This window comes from Pan paniscus, chromosome 3, assembly GCF_029289425.2.
Source record: "Pan paniscus chromosome 3, NHGRI_mPanPan1-v2.0_pri, whole genome shotgun sequence".
Classification (NCBI taxonomy): domain Eukaryota; kingdom Metazoa; phylum Chordata; class Mammalia; order Primates; family Hominidae; genus Pan; species Pan paniscus.
The window spans coordinates 36,937,706-36,951,188 of NC_073252.2; the positions used below are offsets into that span (position 1 = coordinate 36,937,706).

At 38.8% G+C, this 13,483-nt stretch overlaps 1 long non-coding RNA gene across 1 annotated transcript in view; it reads left to right on the forward strand.

The window, feature by feature from the left end:
- The window catches only part of LOC134730198 (uncharacterized), an 85,872-nt gene extending 72,632 nt beyond the window's left edge, over positions 1-13,240 (forward strand). The window contains exon 3 of the long non-coding RNA XR_010111865.1: positions 13,113-13,240. This is a non-coding gene — a long non-coding RNA (uncharacterized LOC134730198). The remainder of the gene's footprint in view (positions 1-13,112) is intronic.
- The last annotated feature ends 243 nt before the right edge of the window (positions 13,241-13,483 follow it).

Below are 13,483 nucleotides of genomic sequence, written 5' to 3' on the forward strand. Positions count from 1 at the left end.
CTGCAGCCGACCCAGGCCTCCCGCTCCATGGACCAGGCAGAAGCTCCACCCTCCTGGGCGGGGCTGTAGCTGCCCAAACTGCGGCTGTGGATCCCAGCCTCCCTGTGCTCTTGGGGAGGGTGGGCTCAGGCAGGATATCCGCCCTCCCAGGTGTAGCTGCAGCCCCTGGACCCGGCGGCTGAAGACCCCGGCCTCCCACTCCACAGAGCAGGCAGGCAGGAGCTGGGGACAAGCGGGAGCCCCGCTCCTTCTGAGTTGGCAGGGCAGGAGCTCCCCTGGTGCAGCTGCGGTTGCCCTCCCAGGTGCAGGACCTGGGCTGCTCTGCAGCCTGCACCCTCAAGGGGCGGGGAAGGGCAACCCACTGTCCCTTCAGGCTCTGAGGTGTCTGCTCCTGCTGCCTGGCCTCTCTCCACTCCCAGGGCCTCTCCATCCCAGAGCGGGGTCTAAGGGCAGAGCCCCTGGGCACACCAAGCCCTGGGGCCATGAATGGCAGTGGGAAGCAGGCAGATTCCTGGGCAGAAGAGGGTGGGTCCCTAGTACGGCCCAACCTTCAGGCCAGGGAGGGCCTGAAGGCTGGGGGCTGGGCCACCAGTCCTAGAGACTGGAGTAGGGATTCATAGATGCAGCCCACCAATGGCCGCCAATGGACAAATCCACAGGCCCTTCCTCCCCTCAGAAGTCCATGAAAGCCTGGACCAGCCAGACCAGAGGAGGACAGCCAGAGCAGGGCAGGGGACAGAGAGAATAAAGAGATGACTGATGGTATGAGAGGAGGAGCTGCAGAGAGGAGCTACCGTCTCCTCTCTGCTGATAGCAGCAGACAACGGGACTACCAACAGCACAGAGGAGCCACCCTCTCTGCTGAGAGCTTCAGAGACCTGCAGAGATATCCAACCAACCTGCCTACAGAAAGAAGCCACTCTCTCCAGGGCCTCCTCCTCTTATGAGCGCTGAGCACTCAATGGGACGACCTGCCTGTAGAGAGGAGCTACCCACTGCAGTCTCCTCTGAGCTGTTTTAACACTAAATAAAGCTCCTTTTCGTCTTCTTCACCCTTCACTTGTCTACACGCCTCATTCTTCCTGGACGCAGGACAAGAACTCAGGCAAAGGTGCCACCAGCCACAGAGGTTTCCAGGAAGCAAACTGACACCCCAAAGATCCCGGAACAACATGTTAAATCTAAAGAGTCAAACTCATGAAAACAGATTAGAATAGTGGTTGTCAGAGGCAGGGTGGGGGAAAAATAGGGGGATTTTGGTCAAAGGGTACAAACCCAGTTATAAGATGAATGTCCTGGAGATCAAATGTATAGCATGGCAACTATAGTTGAAAATAATGTGTTGTATACTTAAAATTTGCAAAGAGAGTAGATCTTAAGTGTGCTCACCACACACAAGAAATACTAACTAGGTGAGGAGATCAATCTGTTAATTAGCTTTATTGTGTTAATCACTTCACAATGCGTACATATATCAGAATGCCTTAAACATGCCTTATGCCTTAAATATGTACTATTTGTAATTTTATCACAATAAAACTAGGGAAATTTTTTCAAAATCTGCAGAAGACCTGAATAGACATGTCAGCAAAGAAGATGTACGCATGGCCAATGAGCATATAAAAAGATGCTTCACGGAATTTCAGAGCTTAAAAACCAGTCTTTTGAGCTAACCCAGTTGGACAAAAATTAAAACAAACAAACAAACAAACAAAAAAGAAACTAATTTTTAAAAATGAACAAGTCCTTGAGAAACATTAGATAATATAACTAAATTTACAAATTATTGGCATTCCTGAGTGAGATGGAGAGAAAGTAAATAACTTGGAAAACATATTTGAGGGAATAATTCAAGAAAATTTCCTAATCTTGCTAGAGAGGTAAACATTCAGATACAAGAAATCAAGAGAACACCTGTGAGATACTATATAAAATTAACAGCACCAAGGTATATGGTCATCAGACTGTTCAAGGTCAAAACTAAAGAAAAAAATCTTAAAGGCAGCTGGAGAAAAATGTCAGATCATATACAAAGGGAACAAAAGGAACCCCATCAGGCTACCAGCCGACTTCTCAACAGAAACCTTCCATCTAGCCGAGACCGGGGACTTATTTTCAGCATTTGTTTAAAAAAAAACGAAATTCCAACCATGACTTAATTTTAAATTAACAAATTCTGACTAAGCCAATGGAAACCTAGTGAGGGTGTGCTCCTGACGAATATACAAAGAGGGGTTAGGCAAAATAATATGACTTTAAGCCCAGCTGTCTTCAGGGAGCTCCTGAACTTATCTGTCATGCCTGAGGGAATGTTCACATAAAAGAGATGTAGTCTCAAGGTGAATATGTCATAAAAAAGGATAAGGACATTTGTTCTAATATAAAATCAGCCATGGAAAGTAGTCATTTGACAACTTACCCCCTGAGACTAATTCAACAGACCCATCATGAATGATACATGAAAACTAACTTGCCTGTCTTAACTAAGTCCTGGCTAAAGAACAAAGAGAAAAGAACAGGCTATAAGAAGTAAGGCCAAAAGCCAAGTTAAAAGAGTCATACTGCAAGAGTTGGAGTGTTTATCTATACATGCATATGCACATGTGTATGTTATACTTCTGGGTTTATATATACGTATTCATGTTTATAAATACATATGCATTGTATATGTATGAATGTGTATATATATACACCAATATGCATGTATATACACATTTATATATATATTTATATATACATATACCTGTTTATATATACATATGCATGCATATGCATTACTTATATTTCCAAATGTATAGACACACCAATATACTTGATGTGTATATTATACATCGTGTATTATTAAATATATATAATCTTATTATTTATATATTAAATTGCTTTGCTAAAAATCTATTGGATTCAGAGATCTTTGATGTAAACTTTTAAACTCCACAAAAACTATCTTTGAATAAAATATAGCCAAAGGAATAGATAATTCAGAAAAGTAAAAATAAAGAAATGGGTAATAAATATTTGAGAAGATGCTCAACTTCATTAATATTCAAAAATGCTAATAAAATGAGAACTATTTTACTGGTAAAATTGGTTTAAAAATGATATCAAGTATTGGTGAAAATGCAGGGAAACTGTAATTCCCATCATTGCTGCTGGGAATATAAATTGGCTTAACCACTGTGGGAACAGTTTGGAAGAAACTGTAAACTAGCAAAATTTAAAGTTACGTATACTCTCAATCTAGGAATTATAAACTCACTGGAAAAACCTTACCTGGAGTTATATAGGAAGTGGTTTACTGCTGAATTATTTTTAGTAGTGAGAGTTGTAAATAATGTAATTCCATCAACAGAGAACAATCTAAATATTTTCATGTGCTAGACTTTTGGTCCAGATCTCTTTAAATGTTTATGTTAGTAGATGTTAAAAACATAATACTGAATGAACAAAGCAAGTTATAGGCTATGTATGCTATAGCACAATTACATATTTTTTTAAATCCAAAAAACACTGTGTCATATGTATATGTATTTTTATATAAAAATAGGATGGAGACATATAAACTAAATTCATGGTAGTTGATGACTCTAGGTAGATGGAGGAAGGGAGTAGGAATGTGAATAGGATGAGAAACAGAGGGATTTCCTTTCTATTTCCAATGCTTTCGTTCTCTTCAGACAGACAAATCAAATATAACGATATTAACAAGAGTTAATTCTGGAGAGTGGTTTCATGGACTTTGATACTTCAATACGTTGTATTTCTGTATGTTTTGATGTCTTTCTAAAAAGCAGAAGTAAGTTATCTTTGAGAAAATGTAAGCACTAATGATGGTTGATAAATGAAGACATAGCTTCATCTTTGTATCTATCTTATAATTATCTCAATTATGGCACAGTGTCTCCAAAACATACTATGAATTTCTGTATCAGTGCAATATGTAATTCTCCTTCATTTTCTTAAAATATGTTGTGCATCTTGTAAGTTAGTAAATTTAAATTACTGAAGACGTGAAACCATGCTAATAACAGACTGTGAGCATAATTAATCTTTGTGTGCTGGGTAAAATTGCGTCCAGCCTTGTGTGACATTTAATTACAAAAAAAAAAAAAAAGCCTAATCAAGTAAAGCATATAATCTCAGAATTACTGCTTAGGTTCAATTTGTGAAATTACAGAAAAAGATTTCAGTCCTATCCCCACTCTCCTATGCTATTAATTGAGGCAATAGTTTTCATTGTTTAAAATTGTACACTTAATATTAGTTAGAAAAAATTAGAGAGTATGTATCATCAGTATATTTACTTATTCATTCATTATTTTATCATTTGTACATATGTGCTATATCAATTGGTATCAAATACCAGAAAAAGTTTAATGTTTTTCTATTTTTATACATAAACAGACATTCCAGTAATGTCATTCTAAACATGCCAATGAATCATCTCACACTATTTTGGAGACCACAGAACTATAGAATCCTGTATAAATTTATTTGCACCCATTATGCTCTCTAATCTGGCTCTATGGATATTGTTCAACATCTCTTTTGTCCTGCTATTTCTACTGCTACTAATATTAGGTTGGTGCAAAAGTAATTGTGGTTTCTACCATTCCTTTTAACGATGAAAATCACAATTACTTCGGCACCAACCTAATACTTAACACTTACTGACCCGTGTGAAAGTTGGTGCTTTTGGCCACTAGCCTACTTAGCTTTGCACTAATTCCTGATGTAAAACCTATGCTATAACCAAAACTTTTTTTGTATCAAATGGTTCACCCTACCTAACATATTTTACTAAACTTTTTAATCCACCCATAGGCTAACTTCCTTGAACCTTCTTCCTATAAGACTTCTGGCCATGATGTTATTAAATTGTGAATCTAATTCATATTACGTGGCATTGATTTCCCCCTCCTTTTTTTCATATTTTGAAGCCATAGTTTGCACATTCCTGGAAAGCTCCCTTCAATAGTCCCATTTCAATGTGGTCTTGAGGGTGCATGGGCCATGTCAGTTCTGCTCAGGATTGAAAGTGTAGCACACAGTATAAGGACTAGCTGCTCCATAAATGTTTCTTGAAAGAATAAATAAACCTAAGACTATGTGTTTATAGAGAATATTTAATAAAATATGGATACATGAATTTTTAAAATGCAGATTCAGATTTACTGTACTATGAGTTTTATGGTTTGAGCATTTCATATCTTCTAGATTTCTTTGGACATCTTTTAGCTGAAGGTCAGAACAACAGTAAAAAGTATTAGGATAATCTAGAGAAAAGTGCTTTGCTCCTTGGCAAACACAAGCTTGAATTCAATCATTCCTGAGAAGAAAGAGTGAATAGAACTAAAAGACAACTGCTAAAGCCAAATCTTTAGTTAAACTTCAAGAAAAAAAAAACAGAGCTAAATTTACATTTTAAAAAATTGGCTATGATGGAATCTGGAAAAAAGTTGTGTATATTTAAAATTCTCTATCATTGATCAGTTTCTTTTGGTTTTACTCAATACTTTCTTTAAAATATTGCAAATGATAAAACTCATCTGCAGGTGACACTTTTTGCCCAAGTATCATTAAAAAAAAGGTGTACTTCTGAGTAAACTAATTGTGATGATATGTAATCTGTTGAAACCAGAGAAAATGTATCCTCTTGACAATGTAATATATAGAAAACTAAATGAGTTTTCCAATTATGATTAATAAAACTTGATTCTTTTTTTATGAATTCTATAGATAAAAAGTAGCACACACTTTTTTTTTCTTTCCTGTTTTTGCACCATTTAGTACTTTCTGTAAGGATGACTAATTTCTGTTTAACCTCTGAAGTAACTGAAAAGTGAAGTATTTAGGGAGGGTGGTGCGGGGGTGAATTGCAAAAACTCACGGTGCAGATGTATTACCCTTTGAGATACTGCTTTGACCCTATACTGGAGATTGTATGTTAGAAAACGGGAGCCAAACAATGTGCAGATAAAAACTAAGAACCTTGTCTCACAGCATCTACATTCTGTGGGATTCAGTTTTGTCCTACTGATTCTCCTTGCGTATTTATTTTACACAGGAAATCTGTTGGAAGTCAGACCCTAGACTTTCATATGACAGCTCTGTGCCTACTGCCTCAGAAAATACTTCCCCTCCCATTAGGCAGGATGGCTGTATTCAATAACATTGTTTATACTGGAATCTATCTCACCCCCTCCTATCTCATGATAGTCTGTGGCGATACATGTTCCATTTTCTCAATCAGCCTTCCCCTGAGGGAGTCTCAATCTTCTAACACATGGGATATTTACAGATCTGTGGTCTCTTGCCTAAACTTCATCAAGGTGAGAATTTTTTTTCTCTTTGCACTTTGTCCAACAGAACCCAGGCTCAAAAAGTGTTGAAAATTCTTATGTCCACACGCACACGTATGTTTATTGCATCACTATTCACAATAGCAAAGACTTGGAACCAACCCAAATGTCCAACAACGATAGACTGGATTAAGAAAATGTGGCACATATACACCATGGAATACTATGCAGCCATAAAAAATGATGAGTTCATGTCCTTTGCAGGGACATGGATGAAGCTGGAAACCATCATTCTCAGCAAACTATCGCAAGGCCAAGAAACCAAACACCGCATGTTCTCACTCATAGGTGGGAAATGAACAATGAGAACACTTGGACACCGGAAGGGGAACATCACACACCGGGGCCTGTCGTGAGAGTGGGGGAAGGGGGGAGGGATAGCATTAGGAGATCTACCTAATGTTAAATGACGAGTTAATGGGTGCAGCACACCAACATGGCACATGTATACATATGTAACAAACCTGCACGTTGTGCACATGTACCCTAAAACTTAAAGTATAATAAAAAAAAGAGAGAAAATTCTTGTATCCAAAGCATATTTTGTACAGTCACAATGTCTTTATATTTTATAGTCAATTTCAATGCTTTAGGCATAATCCACTTTTGATTCTACTGTTTATGCTTTTGGATAATGTTTCTAGCCTCAGATTCCTGGATGAGCACCAAAATGCATGAAGAGGGTGTAGTGAATGTGATCGTCACTTTCTATGCAGTTGGCTATTCATGCTCTCCATAATATTAATCCATAGATTGAGCTTTATTACACCAAATTGGGCTTATCAACTATCAGCTGACCGGTGATGATTTCAAGATCTTACTTAGTAGATCTTCTGGCACATCTTACTCCTGGGGCTTCTCTTAGGAGGGAGTTTTTAATGGGTGAGCGTTTTCTTGGATAAGAAGCATCTTGAAGAAGGGAAGCAGGGCATCGTTGGTATTCTCCTCATTTTTTGTGTTTGTCCCCAACATAGGCTGGCCAATCAAAATATTCTGTCTTTCTAGTCACAGTAAATACTTAGTGTGGCCTAGGGAGCTGACTAAAACCAAGCAAAGGGACACCATTGTAACCTGGCACTTTTGCCAGATCCTATGAAAAATAGACCTTCTTCCATAAGATATAAGCCTAGCAATCCTGGTAGCCATCTCATCACTATTGGAGAAAAAATCTAGCTTACATCAAGGGAAACGAGAAGGAAAACAGAGCCAAAAATTAAAAGGAGATATTTCTAACATCATTTGAGCATCTGGATCAGCCACATCATACATGAATAGACCACTGGAGTTTTCAGTTTCATTATCCAATTGTCCATTGTCCCCTTTTCTGCCTAAGCTATTTTGAGTTGAGTTTCTGTGACTTGCAGCCAAGACTTTTGAAATATACACCACCTACTTTCTCCAGAGATCAAAGTGGGCCACTCCAAGATTTCTAAGTGCCAGAGAGCCTAGAATTTGATCACTAAGCCAAGAACATTGTGAGTGACTTTCCCTAGGAATAGCCTCCTCCTATCCACTCTATCAAAGTTTCTCCCAAGGGAGAGGGAGGTGGGAAAGCATCCAGAAATGATAGCATGTGGGAAGTAAGTGAAATATTTGAGCCTCTCCCGAATCATCATATGTAGAAAAAGTAGAATAGAAAAATGTATATATTAATGGTAAAAAAGTGACTTGAGGACATTCAACTCCAAATGAATCTTGTCTTCCTCTCAGTATTAGGAAAATACTAATGGGTTTCCTATTTGTAAAGATAAATAACACTTACTGAGAGCTTATTATTATCCAAGTATTATTTGAATTCAGTTAATCCTCACATAAACTCTTTGAAGTAGTTACAATTATTATTCTCAGTTTGCAGATGAGGGAGTTAAAGGCTTAAGTAACTTGCTGAATGTCATGCAGCTAGTAAATTGGCGGAGCCATGAGTTGAAACACTATGGCTCCTGAGTATGAATCTAGTCTTGCCCTCTATACATTTATTATCAATTAAGGAAAGGAACAGATATCAGTAACACCTTCTAGACAAAAAACAGATTCCAAAATAATCATAACAATTCTATGTCAACGAACAAATACATGTAGAAAAAGGACCCATTGAATAAAATTATCTTTGCATTGTAGTAGAAGTATTTATCTCTGCCCAAAGATTCAACTGAAGGCACCTTTAAAAATATATTCGCAAATTCACTAGCTATTACGAGTTTAAATTGGCTGTATTTATTGGCTTTATCTGGGTAGAAGGGAAAATCCTAGATAGATGCCATTCATTGATACTCTGCCCAGTGAGATAAGCTTTGACCATTGGATGGAGACTCTTAATAGAAAAAAAAAAAAAAAAAGGTAAAAAAATATGCAGCTAAAGCAATAAAAGAAAAAATTTAGCTCCAATTTTGCTTATTTGGTTCTATTCATTCTTTATGTGTAGAAATTTATCCCACTTGCTATCATAAAACATGTTTGAGCTGCTGTTAGCATAAACAACTTTCTTTTTAAATTTCTCTTCTTTTTTATTCCTATTCCTTTTCCCTTTTTCTTGTTCGTTACATGCATTCAGTTGTATAGATTGAATGCATGTTGTCCATACAACTTCAGATAAAACTAAGAACCTTGTCTCACAGCATCTGCATTCTGTGGGATTCAGTTTCATCCTGCTGAATCTCTGTGTATTTATTTCACACAGAAAATCAATTGGCAGTCAAACCCTAGACTTTCATATTACAGCTGTGTGCCTCAGAAAAATACTTCCCCTCACATTAGGCAGGATGGCTATATTCAATAACATTATACACTAAAATTTGTTTGCTTGCTGAAAGTAACCTACAGGGCATTCCCAGAAAGAAGGTATAATATTTTCAGTTAAAGCCTAACCACTGTTCTTTAGCCTTCTTACATAATGTGTCATTCAGTCTTTCCTTTGACCCTATCAAGAAATGATTATCTTTAAAGCAAAAATATTAATTGGCATGTAGTAATCATACATATTTAGGGGGTACATAGTGATGTTTCTATACATATAAAATATGGTAATCAGATCAAGGTAATTAGCATATTCATCATCTTGAGCATTTATCATTTATTTGTGCTGAGAACATTCAATATCTTCCTTCTAGCTATTTGAAACTATCTAATATATCATTGTTAACTATAGTCACCCTACAGAAGTATTGGATACTAGAGTTTATTCCTCTATCTAGCAATAATTTTGCATTCCTTGATGCAAAAATGAATTTTTTAGATGATGATATCATAGCTCATGGAGGCAAAGTATGCAAAAGTAACCTTGCATTTTGCTCAAAAGTTTATGTTGTAAAGTTTAAATGGGAAACACCTATGTAGAGTGTTTCATTAGCATAGGGCACAGCACACAGTGTTACTCTCAGCCTCCATGCAGACATTCAATGTTCAACAGCTTCCAGTTTGGCTACTCTCATCCCAGTGTAGGCACTATTTAATGAGCCAGTTACAAGTCATGCCTCTGCTCAAATCCTTTCATGTCTTTCTGTTCTACTCAGACTTAAACCCAGTGTCTTCACGATGGCCTGCTGGGTCTTATGAAATCTGATCCCAACCACATCTCCAAGTTTATTTCTTACATGCTATTCCTCCTTCTCTCCAGACACACCATATGCCCTCCTTTTTGAATGTGTCAAGGTCACCCCCACCTCAAGTCCTCTGCACTCATGTTCCTTCTGCCTTGGATGCCTTTAGCCCCAGACATCCAAATGACACATTTCCTCAATTTCTTCATGTCTCTCATCACATACCTCATCAGAAAGATCTTTTCTGATCACCTAATCTAAGTGTTACCAGAAAGGAGTCCCAATTCAGACCCCAAGAGAGGGCTCTTGGATCTTGAGCAAGAATTCAGGGTGAGGTCCACAAAGTGAAAGTAAGTTTATTAAGAAAATAAAAGAATAAAGAATGGCTACTACACAGGCAGAGCAGCAGCTTGGGCCACTCAGCTGCTTATACTTATTGGTACTTCTTGATCACATGCTAAACACCAAGTGGATTATTCATGAGTTTTCTGGGAATGGGCAATTCCTGGAACTAAGGGTTCCTCTCCTTTTCAGACCATATAGGGTAACTTCCTGACATTGCATTGGCATTTGTAAACTGTCATGGTGCTGGGGGGAGTGTCTTTTAGCATACTAATGCACTATAATTAGCATATAATGATCAGTGAGGATGACCAGAGGTCACTCTTGTCACCACCTTGGTTTTGGTGGATTTTGACCGGCTTCTTTATTGCAACCTGCTTTATCAGCAAGGTCTTTATGACCTGTATCACGTGCCTACCTCCTATCTCATCCTGTGACTTAGCATGCCTCAATCTCCTGGGAATGCAGCCTAGTAGGTCTCAGCCTTATTTTACCCAGCCCCTATCAAAATGGAGTTGCCATGGTTCAAACACCTCTGACATAATGAATCACCTCATTATTTTCTGTTCCCTTGCTTAACTTCATGTTTCCTTATAGCATTAATAATACTCAACATAGTAAGTACATTTATTTGCTATATTGGGTAGAACCATTGCACCTCTAACCACTTATTGTTGCTTCTCTGTTCACACATATCAGAAGAAGTACAATAAACAACTATACGTGCTTGCATAATAGATGTGAAAGAAAATAGAACCTCGGGACCCCAAGCTCACTACGCCAAAGGGAAAGTTAAACGTGGGGGCTGAGTCACGTAATACTTTCTCCCTTTTGTTCCCAGATAGCTGTAACTTCACAACCCTGTGTCATAGCCTCATCCATTAGTCAGGTTCCCACAATGATGGAAGGCCACATATCTGCCAGATGGCCTCCTTTACAAATTGCTCACAAGGAAATATCTTGTGAGCCCCTAAATCTTTCAGGGTACATATTCCCCCTATAAACTTGCCCTAAAATCGAGTTCTGTTAAATCTCACCATGACAATGTCAATTGCCAACTTATCTTCACAAGTAAGGGACAAGGACAACACTAGAAATCATCCTTCCACCTACCTCAGGACAAATGCATAGTTGACTTTTTCCTCTACGCCCTCTTTTCACAAGTTTACTTTATCTTATTAAAATGTAGATTTACTGAGTGCCAAAGGAATACATAATTGACTTTTTCCTGTACTCCTTTTCACATGTAAAATGTAGATTCACTGAACGCTAATTAGAGCCTCACAAAAATGTAAAGATTTAAATCACTGCCTACCTTCCTTCCACCCCCCACCCCGCTCCACTGCTTACTCTTTCTCCTTTAAATGACGCAGTTCTCAAAACCCTCTTTGGAAAAAGCACAGGTCATAGCTACTCTAGTAACTCGTGTTTTTTGCCTCTAGGAATGCCCTCAACCTTGTCTAAACGAACCTCTATCAGTTGAGACTTGCTTCAGTCACTTTTTGATTAACATAGGATAAGTCACTCTTTATTTCTTTTATTTATTTATTTTATTATTATTATTATTATTATTATTATTTTTTTTTTGAGACAGAGTCTCACTCTGTCGCCAGGCTGGAGTGCAGTGGCGCAATCTCGGCTCACTGCAACCTCCACTTCCTGGGTTCAAGCGATTCTCCTACCTCAGCCTCCAGAGGAGCTGGGACTACAGACGCACGCCACCACGCCCAGCTAATTTTTTTTTTGTATTTTTAGTAGAGGTGGGGTTTCACCATGTTGGCCAGGATGGTCTCGATCTCTTGTCCTCATGATCTGCCTGCCTCCGCCTCCCAAAGTGCTGGGATCACAGGCGTGAGCCACCGCGCCCCGCCCCTATTTCTTTTCTTTTCTTTTTTTTTTTTTTTTTTAAAGAAAAGCCTTGTTTCACATGATTGCTTCCAAATGTATTTGCTATATTTCTGTACTGTCAGATCTTCTCTCATTGGAATGTAGTGAAGTGGCATCATTGTCTAGGGTAAATACCTGGGGTTTGTCATCTCACTCCAAGAAGGTTAACGACAGGGACACATATGAGTGGGATAAGGAGTGGAAAGTTTAATAGGCAAAAGAAAGGAGAGAGGAGAGCCTCTCTCTCTCTCTTGCAAGAGAGAGGCTTCTGAAAGGGAAAAGGCCAGCCTGCTGCGGACGACAGGTTTTATAGGCAGGCTTGAGGAGGGGTATCTGATGTACATATGGCCCACAGATTCGTTCCACCAGGTGTGACGTTTACACAGTGCCCAGGGAAGGCTAGGTTGCCCCACCCTAATCTTATAAGGCAAATGGGCTTTCCACCTGGCCAGTGTCGTCGTCTCTACTCCTTACTGTACACGTGGCTGGCAAAGAGAAGAGAAGATGGAGTCGCCATTTTGAACATGTCTAGTCAGAGGTAGTATTTTCCTATTGGCACAACTGCCTACATTTGCCTGTGCAAGCTTCCAGCTTGCTTGTCTGTGTCTGCAGATCGATTTTACAGGATGCTCTTTGGTTTGAGGACTGCTTTTTATTAAAACGAAAACCTTACCAAGGACTCCTGTACCCTCACTATCTGCCCAAGTAATCTCTTCTTAACTCCTGTATCCGTAGGTGTCATGAGAGACAGTACTCTATTTTGTTCACTGTTGGATCTTCAACATGTACAACAGGCTTGACACAAAGCTCAATACAACTATCTAGGTGGAATAAATGCCTGTGGCACATACCTGCCATCTAGAGATTACATAGACCATCATGGTTTGTATTTAGTTGGAGGCAGGTGACTAAGTTCTGGCCAAATATGTAAACAGAAGTGATCTACAAAACCCAATTGTCTCCATCTCTTTTTTTCTTTCCCCTACAGGCTGGAACTTGGACATTATGGATGAGCCAGCTCTGACCAAATGGATGGTGAAAATGCAGCAAAACCTTGTCCTTGAATAACTTCATGAAGCAGATTCGCTTACCCACTCTGGACCATAAGTTTTTCTTGAATTTGGGATCTCTTATACAGAAGCTTATCCAGAACCCTGCCTAATACAGAGCCTAAATTAAGATAGCTTTACTTGGCATGAAGAAAAGAAGAATCATTTTAGAGGTTTTTAGGAAATCAAAATAATAAGCCTAGGTGACTGATGGGCTCTGTCAAGAATGGAAGATGAGGTAACAGAAATGACCCTGAAGTTTTTAACTTCGAGAATGGGGGCGAGGGTAATGCCATTAATCAAGTGAGAA